Source organism: Brassica napus, chromosome A5 (genome assembly GCF_020379485.1).
Source record: "Brassica napus cultivar Da-Ae chromosome A5, Da-Ae, whole genome shotgun sequence".
In the NCBI taxonomy this organism is placed as follows: Eukaryota; Viridiplantae; Streptophyta; class Magnoliopsida; order Brassicales; family Brassicaceae; genus Brassica; species Brassica napus.
In genome coordinates, this window is record NC_063438.1 from 20,411,351 (window position 1) to 20,429,947 (window position 18,597).

Here is an 18,597-nt window from a genome sequence, read left to right on the forward strand (position 1 = left end):
CTTGGGTTTATTTATGCGTTTAAATGCATATGTTTTTTTCCTTTGGAGATTTTAGTATATGGTGTTTTGTCTTGTTATGAGAGCATTTATTGTTTTAAAAGAAACTACTTTCGTAATGTGTTACTTTCTTTTCGGGTTCTGTTTTTGATATCGGGTTTAGGGCTTTCAAGTTCGTCGAGGCTCTTTTTAGCAGGATTATAGATTAAAAAAAAAAATTAATTTAATTGAAATTTTTTTGAGAAATTTAATTTGTTTCCTTATTTTGCTTAAAAGTTTGTTACTAAAGATTTGTATTTAATAAATGTGTTTTTCAACAGACCAAGGGTCTCCCATTGGATGCATGATTTACATTTCCTTGTCAAAGATTGGATGCATGATAGAGCCTTACTTTTTGTCGTAGTCAACTATATGTTTACATGGTAAATTTTGTTGTAACACGTTCATATACTTCTAAAGTCTTGCTAAAATTAAATGTTCTTGATTTTGTTAAATAAAACTAATCATTTTAAGTTTATTAAATCTGTCGTTATAATATTACAAATTTGTGATTTTAACCAAATTTATACGATATTTAAATACTTTAGTTCAACAGAAAGTATGTGATCTAAGATTTTTAGATTTTAAAGATCTTATATTTAATTATTTTTACAATTGATGCAAAAAGAAATTAATTTTACAATTACAATATTATTAAGTTAGTGATTTGGAAGATTTTTAATTTATGGATCATTACTCTATAAAGATTGGTATAAAAATCATATATACAATTTATCAATTGAATATCATATGTACGCAAACTATACTTTAAATAGCAAACTGATAAGTCAGTTTAATAAGTTTGTTTGGAAAATATAACTAATCATTTAAAGTTTATTACATTTGTCATTCTAAAATTAATAATTTGTGATTTTAACTAGATTTATCTGATAATTACACAATTTATCGTAATATAAATTATATAATCAAAGAACTTTAGATTTTAAAGATCTAATATTTAATTAATTTAAATTACAATATTATTATGTTAGTGATTTTAGATCATTTTTAATTTCGAATCATAACTCTATAAAGATTAATACAAAAATCATATGTGTAGTTTAACAATTGAATGTCATATGTACATAAAATTTTACGGTAGAATATCAGTTTTATAGGTTTGTTTTAGGGGTGTTCAATCCGGATATCGGTTCGGTTTCGGTTCGGTTTTTTTCGGTTTTCGGTATTTCGGTTAGTAAAATATAACTACCATTTTAAATCCATATTTACTTCGGTTCGGTTCGGTTTATATACCGTCGGTTTTCGGTTTATTCGGTTTTATACCAAAAAATATAATTATTTTGTTTGAGATCATATTATATGAATTTTAGAATCATATTGTCAACACAGTCATTTATTAAAAATATATTACATATTCAAATAAATGAATAAAAAAGTAAAAATGCTTCTACCATCAAATAAAATAATTAAATCTATAACTAAAATCAAAGCTTGAAATTTTGAAAATAAAAATATGAAACAAAACAAAAACATGAAAGAAAAGTTTTTCCACTCTTCCATATTTAGTGTTCATTAAAGTCATGTTTTTTCAATTGAAAATTTTCCATTAATTATTGTCCATCAAATTTATAATCTTAATATTAATTTAGTGAAGACTAAAATAAATCAAAAAGATCAAAAAAAGACTTAGAAAATAAGATGTATGAATTGCGATGTATTGTTATTTAGTTATAGTTCAAGTGTTTTACAAATTAAGGTTTTTTATTACTATAAAATTATAGTAATAGTTATTAACACAAATTTAACTTATGTAACAAATAGATTGTCATGTATTGTTATAAAATAGATACATATTTACATGTTTCTACTTTTAATCGGTTTTGTTCGGTTTATTCGGTTTAATCGGTTATATACCAAACCATATCCAAATCCTACGGTTTTTATAAAATTATATCCATTCGGTTTATATGGTATATACCAAAACCAAACCATATTGTCTATTTCGGTTCGGTTCGGTACGGTTCGGTTTTACCATATTGAACAGCCCTAGTTTGTTTGCTTCGCACTAGGGGTGGGCAAAAAACCCAAACCGAACCGAACCGAACCAACCAAACCGAAGTTAAACCGAACCAAACCAAACCGTGCTCTTTAATGTAACCCAATTGGTTCATGTTTTACTCAACCCGAACGGTTTGGTTTGGTTTGGGTTTAAACCGAACCAAACCGAACCAAACCGATAATCCAATATATATATAGTAAAAATATATATGATATATATATGTATTAACATATTGCAAATTTTAGTTAAAGTTTCGTTTTTCATTTTTTTCATAACTTCCATATCTTTAAAAAAAATTATAAATACGATTCAAATAATACTATTATATATAAAATCATGTAGCATAAGTTTTTATATTCTCACTCTATCGTTTATGAGTTGATTATTTTTTAATAAAAGTATAAAACTGATGCCTTCATATTTTATAACCAACCCGAACTACACCGAACCAAACTAGACCATAATAATGTAAACCGAACTAAATCTAAACCAAACCGAACTGAACCGAACCGAATTAAACCCAAACCGAACCCAAACCAAAGCTACTTTGGTTTTAATTGGTTTGAGTTTTATAAAACCCAAATTACCCAAACCAAACCGAACCCGAAACTAAACCGAAATGCCCACCCCTAGTTCGCACAGCATTTTCGTTAGGCTATTATTAAAAATGACAGTTGTATTTCAAAAACTAAATTATACTACGACCCATATTTGTAAAATTTTATTACTTATCTGATTTTGTTTTATAATGTTATTAAATATTTGATACAAACAAAAGTTTATAATATTGTGATATTTTGTTGTTTCAAAATGTAAATCATATAAATACTTTATAAATTTGATTGAATGATTTTTTATCAATAAATTGTTATATGTATGTTCGGTTAGGTACCTAGAATATTTATTTATATATTATAAGCTTGTTTTTTTTTTTTTTTTGGTCGAATATTATAAGCTTGTTTACGATCATCAATTCTCAAAGTGTAAAACTTTGGTGCAAAATAATTCATCTTTGCTTTATTTCTGTATTGTTAAAGAAATGTTATTTCTGTACTTCGATAATCTGCAGTGCATTGTAATTTTGTAAGCTATATTTTTGAATTTTAGGAAAACAGAGGTTTGGATGACATCTATTCCATTATATTATGTGGCATTTATAAAACTCTAAAATTGAGGACAAGTATAAACGATATTCCCTTCGTTTCGATTTAATTGTCGTTTTAAGAAAAAATATTTTATTATAGGTGTCGTTTTAGAGTTTCAATGTAAAATTTTATTCACTTTATTTTTTTATTAGTTGGCATATGGTTAGGTGTATAGGTAATTGTGTTTTTATTTTGAAAATATACAAAATCTTATGTTTTCTTAATTTGTGTGCATAACCTACAACGACAAATAAAATGAAATGGGTGGAATATCATGCTCTCTATTTAAAAATTGATGTTTAAATTTTTCACATTTATTAAAAACAATTTTGGTTATATCAATAAAATTTTATTAGTTTTAGTTTTAAACATAAATCCATTGATCTAATCTATTAAAAGTGGAGTATAAAATTAGATTACTCTTTAATTTTACCACTTATTTACGATTACATGTCATTAAGATATTTATTGAACCTATATTTAAGTATGTTTGTCTTTTCTTAATTTAAATTTATATTTCCTTAATCGAATAATAATCAAAATAAATTTTCCAATAGATTTCCTAATATATTTCGTATTAACGTATTTTTCGATATTTATTAGTAATAAATAATAAAGTAAAAACCACATATCATAATCAATTTATATAATATATAAATAAAATATAAAATAATTTATAAAATACTGTGATATAATAAATGATTTAAATAAAAAATATAATTATTCAAAGTAATAAATAAAATTGTTATGTTTTAAAATATTTTATACAAACAATTAGTTAATACATTTAATTTACAAATATATATTATACCATTTAGCACAAAAAAATTAAAGTGAAAACAAATATTCAGACGGTCACATGTCCAACTCTAGGATTATACAATAACAGCGCGGGATAAGTTTTGAAAAAAAATATTTTAATAGAAATTATAATTTTCGAAAAAAAATTATTTTATTTATTTTAAAGGGTGATACAATTTTGGAATTAGAAAAATTTATCACCCAACCCTATATTGTTTTAGTATGAATAATTGAAATTTATATCATAATTTTTTATCAAAATTTTAATTATAAATTTTTTTATAACTGCATAGTTACTTTCCAATCCAAATTTATGAATAGAAAGTTCAACTTTATTTTGTGATATATATTTTTGTTTGTGAAAAAATAATTTAAAATATATACTACAAAGCTTTGTGAAGTAAGAGCAAACAAATATATGAGTTTAAAATTATTAAATTATCTGCATAAATGGTAAAAAAAGTAAAGGAAAATGAATATCATACATGTTAATTATGACATTATTTTGTTAAAAAAAACAATAAACGTTTGAAAATATGGTTAATGTTAAAAATATTTGTTATTAGTAGTGTATAATTTTTTATGTATATAACAATGAAGTAAATATCTGCGCGGTTACGCTGGTTAATTTTTAGTTATATTATCAAGCATAAAGCTTTTAGTATAGTATAAGGAAAAAGGCAAAAACTTAGGGAAAGAGTATTGTATTTGATAGGAAACAACATAAACAACAAAATTATCCCTAACCTTTGTTATTAATAGCGCTAAAATCTGGAACCGGGCTGCTTCGTTAACGGCGCTCACTTTTCCCCTGACTCACTAAAACCCGCGCGTGACATTAATTTTTTTTTCTCAATTAGAAAAATTCCAGTACAGCGAGTGCACCTAGCTTTAAATATTGGCCAGATCTTTACCGTTAAATGCAGCAAACAGTATGTAAGATTGCTTTACGGGGACACGTGAGGTTCTCAATAGTCATAGTCAATTTGACCAGAGTTCGTATTATTTGCCAGAGCAACCATGCATCAGACAATAATGAAAACAAAAGTAAATGCTCTTCATCGAAAACGAGACTTCTCAATTTTACCGATTACTTTTACTACAGTATATTTTAAGTTATTTAAAACAGTAGTATCTGACTAAATAAGATTTTATAAACTATACTATTATTATCCGGAAACGGATAAAAAATTATCACTATAAAGGACCAGTATCTAACATTTTTAAAATTAAATATAGCTATAAGTTTTAGTATCCTAGGTGTGTGTATGAGTAGCTGTAAGCTGTCACATCATGAATGCCAGAAAGAAAGGAAGAAACAAATCATGTTGCGATTTTGAATACATACTTTGTTCTTTTGGGCAAGGTTGCTCCCTTATCTATTATCCGTGTAAGCTGAAATAAATTTATTCATTTCCAAGATTAAAGATAGAAAATTGATCGTCAATCAAAGGCCCAAATAAAACCCTTATATTTATAAAGAATAGAACCTTGTTTCCTGAGAAACGTTAAAAAGCCCAGTTTCGACCCAAAATGTAATTTACTCTCTCGTTCAAATGCTTCCAAATTTGTGTTGGCATTTTGTTTAAACCTAGAAGTAATTTCTCGGTACGGTTGCTTTGAGATTAGTCATATTTTCCTTATTCATCAACTAAAAACTTAAAGAATTTGCTATATGTACTCTGTTATAGAACTTGAATATTAGGTATAACACACGTCCATCTTAGTGTGCAGCAACTAAAACTAGTGTTAAATGTATTTCATCATGTTAGAAACCGTAAACGTTTTTTCCATGAGAAAAGAGAAGATATTATTCTTCTTTTTTAATGTTGCCTTTAAATAGACAATTACGGTGTGCTGGTAGACTTTGGATTGGTTAGTGATATAAGGGTAAAGATATACTTCCCTTTGTTCCTAAATATATGATGTTGAGAAGAATTTTTATGCGCGGCTCTGATAAGCTTTCTCTCTCCTCCAACCTTTCTCTCTTACAGACAAGAACGCGTTTTGTTGCAGCCGGTGGCGCGTACGTGCGCATGACGACGTCGGAGGCGTCCGCCTTACACCTCTCTCCATCTCTTCTTTGCTGCTACTTGATCCCCATCATCTCTTCCGATATGCTTGTGTTCTCTGGTCTTAGGGTTTTGCTCCGACGGCCGCTCCGCTCGCGAGGAGTGTCTCTCCAGTGGTGTCTCCGCTTCTTCTGGTATCGTGGTGAGGTCGCAGATGTGGTGATTCGTAGTGGTGGTCGGCTTTTAGGATTTTGTGAGGGGATCGTTTTCACTTTTGGATCTCCTATAAGTTTCTCCGTCGTTGGCGAGGGTGGAGGCTTGGTTCGTCGTTTCGACTCAGCAGCAGCCGTGGTCGCTCTCGGGATGGTGGTCATTCGGTTACAGAGTTTGGTGTTTCGATTCTTTTCAGTGTCGGCGAGGATCTGCTCCTCTCTCTCTGTAATCAAGAGGTCTCCGGTGTTTCAGTTGGAGGCGAGCTTCGGTGGTGAGTATGCAGGAGGGTTGGTACTTGCCTGGTCATGCTCATGTGGGTTCATTGGGTGTCCGTATCTGGTGGTCGTCTATGGCCTTCTTTGGTGGTTTCTCATTGGACTACGTCTCTTTGGATCTCCTCTTCACGGCTCTCTGTCCTGCTCCTCCAACAGGTTTCGGCGGTTCTCTGCTTGGAGTCTCTGTCTCTCGGGTTTCATTGTTTCCATCTCCGATGACACCAGAGTTGGTTCTTAGCGAGTCAGTACTTGATCCTTCGTTTCTCGAAGGTCACAATTGTCGGGATGGCTCTCCAAAGTCATTGGTCATCCGGGTGTCTACCTTTGATCGTTGCTACCTTCCCGGGTCCGTCATTTCTTGCATGAGGAATTACGGTGGTGTAGCTTGATGTATTGTCCAGGTGTGGAGACATGCTAGGCAGGGAGTGGCGGGAACAACTCAACCCGTTTTCTTGCAAGGTTCGGTGGCGGTGATAGCAGGTGCTTTGCTCGGTTTGGGAGTCGGTTTCAAGCGCTGTTTGGCGTCGAGTATAAGCCCGGCTTTGGTGGCGATTGCAAGGCTGTGTGGTAAGTACCTGGAATCCTCCCCTATTGCTCGTCTAGCGCTTCATGGACAGTGACGGTTATAAGATCGTGGAGATCATCGGGAACTAGCTATTCCGGAGATGACATGGGAAGTCTCGGCATTCGAGGCAACAAGGAGAACTTCACCTTCCCGTGGTCCTCATCAAAGGTTGAGAACGGCAACCGATTCCAAAGAAGTTCGAAAAACAGACTAGCGGAATGTGCCGGGTTTAGTGGACGGGCGAAGCTAGTTTTGTAATAGTTTGACTTTGGAAATTTTGTTCAAAGCAAGTTTGTAACCGGATCTGAATTCCCGATTGTTCGGGTTGAATAAATATTTATTAATTAAAAAAAAGAATTTTTATGCTCTAATATGTAAGATGTTCTTATATTTCAAAGTAACTTTAACTTTATCAAAAATTGTGTAATTAATTAAATTTAATAGTTCTATTTTGTAGTTGGTTCACTTGTTTTTAATTTATAGTTTTAATAATACATTTTAGATAAAAATAAATTTTCTTAATAACCGTGTTTTAGCTAAAACGTCTTGCATTTAGGAATAGATGGAATATAGTCTTTGTCTTTGAGAAACGAGAAGAGTCTTTAATCGTTAGTCTAATAAGTCAAGACTAGGTTTGCAGTCACACTGATTTGTAAGAACAATTCGAAATATTGTTTGGATGGCTTTAGGGCGTGAAATGTTAATTCAAGCTACAAATCTAAAGTTTAAATAAATAATATCTAATAAGATGTACAACTCTTATTAGTACAAAACTTTTTGAAAAATATCTCAATGAACTTGCTTTTTAGATAAAAATGGACAATAATGAATTAATCAGATAATAGAGAGTTAGACAAAGCTCAAGAAAACCCAACATAGAATATATAAATAACTAGGTGCAGAAATAAATATTTAGAATATTTTTTAAAATAAAATTTTGTTAATTTTTAGATTTTACTATTTACTTACAATAATTAATTTTAATTTAATTAAATATAAAATTTAAGATAAGATAGATATTTTTATTAAAATTTTATTTAATAATATATATGTATATATTTAAAATTATAATTTTGGAAACATTTTTCATTTATATACTGTGGTTAAAATATATAAAATCAAATTCTATAAAATTAACATAAATATTGCTAGGTATATAATTATCAAAACGTAAAAATAAATAATATATCCAAAACTTTTTAGATATTAAAAAAACTAACGGTATTGTGATTAGAAAATTACAATTAAAAAAACTGCATAAAATTTGAAGAACTGTTCTAGTAATAAAAAATAAATAACTGTAAAAAATAAAATTAAACAATATTTAAAAATTTGTGAAATATTATATATTATTTTCCCATTTCTAGTATTATGTTATTTATTGTTATATTAATGATGATTTATGAATTATTATCATATTTTAAAAAATTTACCAAAAATATAAAGCGACATTAAATTGAAATGTTCATGTCACAATTAGCTTCAAACCATATTATCATTGTTAGTATATCATGACATCATTTTTCTTTCAAGATCAATATAGGGAATATACATCCGAATATGGACCGTTCTACTGAATTTGTCAAGGTGGTAACTAGTGAGATCTTACATTGGTTATATGAGGTTAATAATTATTCTTGTTTGATATAAGAGGTTTTTTGTCTTCTTGATCAAAACTATTCTTTGATACTATATGAGAAGCTAGGTGAGCTTTTACATGGGTGTCAGTGTTGTTGGTTGGGCCCTTCGTGTGTTGGAACTCGAATCATACATGTAGAAGAGGTTTTGCAAATTACTAGTATCTTAAAGGATCATCAGCGATCAATTTTTTTAACAATGTTTCTTAACATTTATATATTAATATTGCAAGGCAAACCAATTATCTGAATTATGTTTAATGTTTCAAAATCTGTTCTATATGACACCTGTAGAACATCTCTCATAAAAGCTATGAAAATTTCTTCATGAAGATATTTTTCTTCTTTTTTTATTGTTTTTCTTTCATATTTTTCAATTTCTTCATGACATTCTGTGAACGATCTATTTTCAAACCACAATTTGTTTCGTGCTTTCCATCTGTTCCAAAGGAACCAAAGCTTAATGGGGTCTTTAAAACCCAAAGGAAGTAAGTTGACATAACCTTTCCCATTCGCAATCAGGTTTGACATTTTGAGATCCCTCACTGTCGGAACTTTCTTCACTGATAGTAGGTTTCAAAAACGTGACGTAAATGGACAGAAGAAAAGAACATGGACAGCATCCTCAACTCCTCCACACTGAGCGCATGGAAAAGGGGCCAAACCACGAATCTCTAAGTTAGAACTGACTAGAATTGCCATCTTCATTACTTTCTATAGAAAGTTCTTGATCTTAGGTGTAACACTACTGGATTCTATTATAAAGCTGGTGGTTGTATGTATCATATAGCAGAATATATAGCTCTTGACAAAATTGTCAAATCATTACAACCAATCATATGGCTTTCACATCTGTGAATTTGGTTGGCGTTATGGTATGAGATTGTGACTATACTTTTATCGGGTTAATTTTAATTATAGTAGAGGACTCTGCCAACCCAGTGAAAGATTTGCAGTACGTACTTACACATTTTATCTTTTGAATAAGATGTTTTCTTGTCATATGAAATCGTTATGGGTGCTATACAAAATAAAACCATGTATAAATGGAGAAATATAATCATATTATCGCACAAATATAAATGTAATAATCATAATAACCATATATACCAACAACACCATTGCATTTACTTACTTACACCTTTCATTAAAGAGTATAATAAGACCTGTGACTCTAATGTTCCTTCACATTTGAAATATAATACTTCATCTATTTGAAATATAATACTTCATCTGTTTCTTAGGGCATCTCCATTCATACTCCATTTTTTTTCTCTAAAATGGAATAAAAGCGAATATGGAGTAAAAAATGCTCCAACCCAATTTTATATCTCACTCCATAATGAAATTTACTCCATAAATAGAGTAATCTATTTTTTGTTTGTTCATCACTCTATTATGGAGTAGAAAATGGAGTAGGGTTGAAGTAATTTTACTCTATTTTCACTTTTACTCCATTTTAGAGGAAAAAATGGAGTTATACATTAGAGATGCTCTTAATGTTACATATTCTACCTTATTTATACATTTTAATAAAACATATTAAATTTGCATAATTTTTTGTGTTTATTTTTGTTCCACAATTTTAAGCCAATGAAAATTCAGTAAGTGCAATTAAATTTTTTAAAATTTACAATTAGTTAATAAAACATGTCTTGAAAATATAAAAAATAGATCTTTTTTAAAACAATTTTTTTTTCTAGAATATGTATTATTAAGAAACAGAGAGAGTATAATTTTGATCAGCTAAAGATTATGTTAAGAGACAAATATGCTTTTTTGTTCTTCATAAGTTCGCACTTCGTTTACTAATGATATATTTGCTTAATTAAACGAATCATTTCGTGTTTACTTTCTTTGCACTTGAGAACATATCAATCATAGACTTGCCTTTAGAGGCTAATCATCTCAATTCACTGTAATGTAAGAATCTATACGACACAGTTACAAAAAAAAAATATATATATATATATATACGACTCTAGCCATTAAGCCCTTTAATATTATTTTTAGAAAAATTCTTGGGTTCACCAAGGGGGGTGGGTGAACCTCTAGATTCACCAACTAATAGTGTTTGAGTATTTGATATTTGATATCTTTTAGAAAAGGAAACAATATTGAATTTTCAAATAAGATTATATTTTTAAAAGAAAACAATAAAAATACGTAAAAATAGTTACAAAAATAAATAAATAAATATTGTTAAACCGTTAGCAAAATACTAAATCCTATACCCTAAATCCTAAACTCCAAACCCTAAATTATAAACCTTAAATCTTGGATAAATCGTAAACCATTAGAAAATTTTAAACCCTAAATCATGCATTAAAAACTAAATTTTAATAACACTAAACCCTAAATCCTAATCACCAAACCCTAAACTCTTGGATAAACCCTGAACCCTTGGATAAATCATAAACTGTAAATCAAAAATATTTAAAATTAAACTCTAGAGTATATGATTTATCCAAGGGTTCAGAGTTTACCCAAGGGTTTAGAGTTTAGTGATTAGGATTTAGGGTTTAGTGTTATTAAAATTTAGTTTTTAATGTATGATTTAGGGTTTAAGATTTTCAAACGTTTAGAGTTTATCCAAAGTTTAAGGTTTAGGGTTTAAGATTTAGAGTATAGGGTTTAGTATTTTGCTGAAGACTTAAAATTATTTATTTATTTATTTATTTTTTGTAATTATTTTTATGTATTTTTATTGTTTTATTTAAAAAAGATAATCTTATTTGGAAATTCAATGTTGTTTTCTTTTTTAAAAGATATCAAATATCAAATACTCAAACACTTGGTTAGTGAACCTAGAGTTTGAACCCAAGAATTACTCTTATTTTTATTAACATTATTGTAATTGGACCATTATCTCAACGCTATATTTACATGTATATAAATATGCGTGCCATTGATCTATCTCCTTCTTTATATATACGCATTTACTAATGAATTGAAATACTATATAGTATGCTAGTGTAGTCTGTAGATATACATCAATACATGCATGCATGCCCTTTATAAACGTTGCCCATATTAAAGACATCCATTAAATGAATTTAGTTGTTTGGTGACTGTAGAGCTTATATACTCTTTTTATCTTTTTGTTTTTCCTACTCGTTATTATTCACTCCCACCAACAAAAGAGAAACTAGAAGAAACAAATAAAACTAGATCGTGTAAGAGAGAGAGAGAGAGAGAGAGAGAGAGAGAGAGAGAGAGAGAGAGAGAGAGAGAGAGAGAGAGAGAGAGCATAGAAACTATGGAACTAGAGGGCTCGAGTAGTTGCCCGAGGCCGCTACCGTCAAAGGCGGAGATGAGCCGTGGAGCGTATTTGGCATGGGAAGACTTAACGGTAGTTATACCCAACTTCAGTGATGGTCCGACCCGAAGGTTGCTACAGAGGCTAAACGGGTATGCTGAACCAGGTCGGATCATGGCTATAATGGGTCCTTCTGGATCCGGAAAGTCCACTCTTCTTGACTCTCTTGCAGGTCAGTTTCTTCTAACATTCAACTCCATGCATCACACATTCCGACTGACATACCTATCTTGGCAATTTTTATATTATTGGTATTTTTAGCTATTACTACTATATTGATAAATATTGTAATAGTGTCATTGACTTAGTTTAATTTTTTTTTTTTTGAACAAAAGGCTAAACTGAGTTTAATTTTCTGTCGTAATGTTATCCGGAAATTGCCAAAATGGAATATAAAAGATTTGTAAATATAAAAGATTTGTAAATATAAAAGATTTGTAAATCTATGTATATATATATGTTACTTTTTACTAATTACACCTTGGTTTATCAACATCATCATAGATCATACATTAAGCGATTTTATACCGAAATTAAAGCTGATTTATTGGACAACTATATCTACATACAGTATTTATAAACATCCGCTGCATGCAAAGAAAGTAGACAGAACACTGCACTGCCTCATAAATGCAAAACTTATTACTGGGGCTAGCATTTCTTATTCATTATCTCTTTAGTTATGATATTTATCTCCATTTTTACAGCCCAATACAAAAATATATAAAAAACAGTGAAAATAGTAGTATTGTTTTTGTTTTTTTTTTTCTCTCTATAAGATGAAGTTCTCATCGACTGTTAAGAAAATAATTCTCGAGTTATCTACAGGTAGACTCGCAAGAAACGTGATCATGACCGGTAATCTTCTATTGAACGGCAAGAAAGCCAGACTAGACTATGGTCTCGTAGTAAGTTTCCTCGTTCAATATTTCATCTCACATTTGACATTCTATAACAAGCAACTAACTTGTTAGATAATTAGGATTGTCCTTTTGGTCGATAAACGTTATCTTTTCATTTGTGGTAACATATTTTAGACAGATCCAACCTAAGTAGATAGTGGTGAAAGGTTAAAGTCTATAGTTATTTTGAATATTTTGTGTGAATAATATAAGGTCAATTAAAATAGGGACTTAAAAATATAAAGTACAGCCCAACTTAATCAACAACTTTTAGATTTACTCTCATTTGATCTTAATGGAAAAGTAAATGTTGAAAGTTGTCTGCATTGATCTTAAAATATATGGATAACGTGAATATATGTATATAGGCATATGTAACACAAGAGGACATATTGCTCGGAACACTAACAGTGAGGGAGACAATAACATATTCAGCCCGATTGAGGCTTCCAAGTGATATGTCTAACGAGGAAGTGAGTGACATTGTGGAAGGCACAATCATGGAGCTTGGTCTTCAAGACTGCGCAGACAGAGCCATTGGAAACTGGCACGCTAGGGGAGTTAGTGGCGGCGAACGGAAACGTGTCAGCATCGCTTTAGAGATCTTAACCCGCCCTCAGATCCTCTTTCTCGACGAACCCACCAGCGGTTTGGATAGTGCTTCTGCGTTTTTCGTGATTCAGACACTTAGAAACATCGCAAGAGATGGCAGAACCGTTATTTCATCGATTCATCAGCCTAGCAGTGAGGTGTTTGCACTTTTTGATGATCTTTTCTTGCTCTCGAGTGGTGAGTCTGTCTACTTTGGTGAAGCCAAGTCTGCTGTTGAGGTGAACTATAAACTCTTGCTTTACTTGTAGTACAAGAAACCCTGAAGTTTCGTTTATCTTACGTTATCTTGATGGAGAAAACTCTGTTTTGTTTTGTTTTTTTTGCTTATTTGAAATATAGTTCTTTGCTGAATCGGGCTTTCCATGTCCCAAGAAGAGGAATCCTTCTGATCACTTCCTGCGATGTATAAACTCAGACTTCGATACAGTCACAGCTACGCTCAAAGGATCTCAAAGAATTCAGGAAACACCAGCTACATCAGATCCACTGATGAATCTAGCAACACCTGTGATCAGAGCAAGGCTTGTTGAGAACTACCGCGTTCAAAGTATGCGAAGTCCGCAAAATCAAGAATCCAAGAACTATCTAACATCGTAAGTTTTAACTCTTTGTGCATTCCATAGTCAAGTTAACTCATGAGCTGGTCATGTTAACGTTTTCTTCATTTAACTCTTTCCAGGATGGGAGTGAGATGGAAGTGAGAAGAGGAAGTGAAGCAAGCTGGTGGAGACAACTTAGAACATTAACAGCAAGATCATTCATAAACATGTGTCGCGATGTAGGTTACTACTGGACAAGAATAGTAAGCTACATTGTTGTTTCTATAAGCGTAGGGACGATATTCTACGACGTGGGATATAGCTACACATCAATCTTAGCCAGGGTCTCTTGTGGTGGATTCATCACTGGTTTCATGACGTTCATGTCCATTGGAGGCTTCCCTTCTTTCCTTGAAGAAATGAAGGTAAAAATAATAAACCCTAATTATATTTCACAAATCTTGATTTGCTATATCAATGAAAATCAAGACCGGTTATAGCCAAGTGAAAGATTGTTTTAAGGCCTCCAAAATTTTCTTGAGTCAATATTAATTGTTAAAATATATTTTTGCTACATAGTTTATAGTCTCCAAAATCTTAGGGCCGGCCTCTGATGAAAATGCGATTTTGTCATGTTGTAGGTGTTCTATAAAGAGAGGATGAGTGGTTACTATGGAGTTTCGGTTTATATCCTCTCAAACTACATCTCGTCTTTCCCGTTCTTAGTTTCTCTCTCGGTTATAACGGGAACTATTACTTACAACTTGGTGAAGTTTCGTCCCGGGTTCTCGCATTACGCTTTCTTCTGTCTCAACATCTTCTTCTCAGTCTCTGTGATAGAGAGTCTCATGATGGTTGTGGCTTCTCTTGTTCCAAACTTCTTGATGGGTCTTGTTACTGGAGCTGGTCTCATTGTAAGAACGAAGCAACCCTTTTTTTTCTTCTCATAAAATCCTAAAGTTTATAAAAGACTTAAGTGTGATTTTCTATGTTATGTTTTGGTAAGGGAATCATCATGATGACTTCTGGATTCTTCCGTCTGCTTCCTGATCTTCCCAAGATATTTTGGCGTTACCCGGTTTCATACATAAGCTATGGATCTTGGGCTATCCAGGTAAAGTGAAGAGAGTAATGTTTCAAGAACATATTAAAAAACGTTTTCAGGTTACTGAAAAGATTATAAATAGAGGTTGTTAAACTTGAGAAACATTTGGGATGTTGCAGGGAGGTTACAAGAACGATTTTCTTGGACTAGAGTTCGAGCCTTTATTCCCGGGTGAGCCGAAAATGACAGGAGAAGAAGTGATAAACAAGATATTTAGAGTGAAGGTGACACATTCAAAATGGTGGGACTTGGCTGCGGTAGTAGGAATCCTTGTGTGTTATAGGCTTCTCTTCTTCGTGGTCTTAAAGCTAAAGGAGAGAGCAGGACCAGCTCTAAAGGCGATTCAGGCAAAAAGAACGATGAGGAATCTTGACAGGAGACCTTCTTTCAAGAGAATGCCGTCTCTGTCTTTGTCATTGTCGTCAATGTCTTCAAGGAGACATCAGCCTTTCCGTTCACTTTCTTCTCAAGAAGGCCTCAACTCTCCAGCCCACTACTAAAAAGGCTTATGTAATGTGTAATTTTACTTTGTTCTGCATGTAACTTTTCATCATGATCTCATAATCTGCTCTATAATTGTCAGTATTGGAGAATAAAAAGCAAGTTGTACTGTAGTACCCAAGTTTTTATTATTATAATTAAACCCTCCCCAAGTGGAAACCAAAGGCAACCCAAATGTTCCTCTACTGAAACTTCATTTCAAGTCCAGGCTTTTATGTAACACAAGGAAGAATATTAATAAGAAAATATGGATCGTTCGAACTTATGAATACGAAAATACTATAAGGATCATTCGTAATAAAAAATACTATAAGGATCATTTAAACTTTTGAATATCAAAATACGCAAACTCAAGTAAATTAATATGGAAAAAAGAAAGATTAGGTCAATGTAAATGGAAACAACATTCAAAGAAATTTTATTATATAGTTTACTAATCTTTGTTGAATTAGTAGAAAACTGGCTCGTCCTTTATAATAACAATGTCAAACGTAAAGGTAGCTTTCTCTCTGGAAGACTTTGAATCAGTTATCGACTTGACCCAAATTGTGACCGGTCTTCAAAGAAAGCCAAGGACTATCAAACATTTCTAAATATTCGTACGATATAATTTCAAAATTAAGCTTTTGTATAAGAGTCATGTCCAATACAGTATTAAACAGTTCCTCACAAAGGGAGGGCTGGAATTAAATGGAAGTACGGAACGCAAAAATATCATGAGAACAGGCAGAGATAAATTGACCGAGACTCAGTCTACCGGTAATTAGTTAACATCTATGAAGTGTGTACATTTTATTTTGTTACTAGTATTATTCTCGTGCTGCGCACGAATCAAATTTATTGTATTTTAAATTATTTTATCATAATTTTCAATCAAAATAAATGAGTATTTTAATCAAAAATTATATATACATGAAAGTATTGCTTCCACAATATCAGCACACAGGGTTTCATACTGAAAATCTGATATTTTTAAAATTAAAATATCAAAGAAAAAGTATTAGTATTCTTTATAAATGATACTTCATATAAAAGTAAATCCATAATGATACTTACAATATGTTTATATCATATATTAATAGTTTTATGAGTTACTTGAAAGCTAATATTGGGTTTCTTACTTTATTTTCAGTATCAAATATGTTTGAGAACTGCAAATAATTTATCTAACTATTTGAGCTACTGCTTTGTGATATTCATGTGTTAATTAAAGTTCTGAAGTTAGGTATATATGTTTGAAAATCAAGATATTAATAATTAAGCACCTAGTCTTTAGATATTTTTCATCTTCTATGATTAGGTTTATACACTTCTGTTTATTACAATAATATTTGAGTTTATGCTGAATCTTAAAGAACTAATTGAGCTGTCTAAAATTAAAAAAAATTATGTTCCAAAGTTATTTAACTTACTGTTTGAAATATCATTTAGGGCTGTCTTGATACAACTTTTGAAGAAGATGCAAAAGCGCTTGCAGTGCTTGAGAAGATATTTTCTGCATTTCACATCAAAGCAAAAATGATAGGAGAGTAGGAAAATTAAGAATGATATGATGTTTTTAATATACAATTGTTTACCAATGCAGTAAACTGAATTTTTCTCTCAGTGTTGCAATTTGAATGCTGCTCCGTTTATATTCTTTTCCGGATCTTGAATATTCATATTGGTCGCTGAAACCAAACATACAAATTAGTTGATTTACGTTAATTAAAAATACAATGACACAAAATTATTTTACATATCCTTTGTAATTTTGACGTAGTGTTGCTTTCCATGCATATTGGAGCATGTTTTTTTTTGTTTTGAAAATGGAGCATGTCGAAGAACTATCGGTAGAATTTGCGAGTTTGTTTTCTATAGCACATTGAAAAATGCATGATTAGTTTCTGCACAATTTTAAATTTATTTGAATTTGATTATGAAAATAAAATCGTTTACCTTTGCCATAGATTGTGGTTGACTTCTGATGTTGTTGTCTCCTTCTCCCTGGTTATTTTATTAGGATTTGGAATCTTCATTGTTGAAACTTTGCAATGAGACCAACACGGACGTTAAAATGAAGTTTGTACTTGTTACAAATGTGTCAGAGACAATTTAATAACAAAGATTTGAAAACATAATTGGAAACGTGTGAAGAAAATAGACAAATGGATACTTTTGTTTGTGATGAAGAAGATATAAACAGTTTTTTTTGTTGCTTCGTTTAAAAAAAAACAGTTTTTTGGCTAAAAAACAGAAACGGTTGTTAAATCGAATGTTGTAACTTCCATGAACAGAAAGTAGAATACGTGGGTTTGGCAAAAAATTTAATTGATTTTTTTTTAAAAAAAAAAGTTGCCACATGTCAGTATTTTCAAATATGTTTGAGAACTGCAAATAATTTATCTAACTATTTGAGCTACTGCTTTGTGATATTCATGTGTTAATTAAAGTTCTGAAGTTAGGTATATATGTTTGAAAATCAAGATATTAATAATTAAGCACCTAGTCTTTAGATATTTTTCATCTTCTATGATTAGGTTTATACACTTCTGTTTATTACAATAATATTTGAGTTTATGCTGAATCTTAAAGAACTAATTGAGCTGTCTAAAATTAAAAAAAAATTATGTTCCAAAGTTATTTAACTTACTGTTTGAAATATCATTTAGGGCTGTCTTGATACAACTTTTGAAGAAGATGCAAAAGCGCTTGCAGTGCTTGAGAAGATATTTTCTGCATTTCACATCAAAGCAAAAATGATAGGAGAGTAGGAAAATTAAGAATGATATGATGTTTTTAATATACAATTGTTTACCAATGCAGTAAACTGAATTTTTCTCTCAGTGTTGCAATTTGAATGCTGCTCCGTTTATATTCTTTTCCGGATCTTGAATATTCATATTGGTCGCTGAAACCAAACATACAAATTAGTT

General features: G+C 30.9%; 1 pseudogene; it reads left to right on the top strand.

Moving 5' to 3' along the window:
• The first annotated feature begins 11,830 nt into the window (after window positions 1-11,830).
• Window positions 11,831-15,851, top strand: LOC106376223 (annotated as a pseudogene).
• Window positions 15,852-18,597: the final 2,746 nt, after the last annotated feature.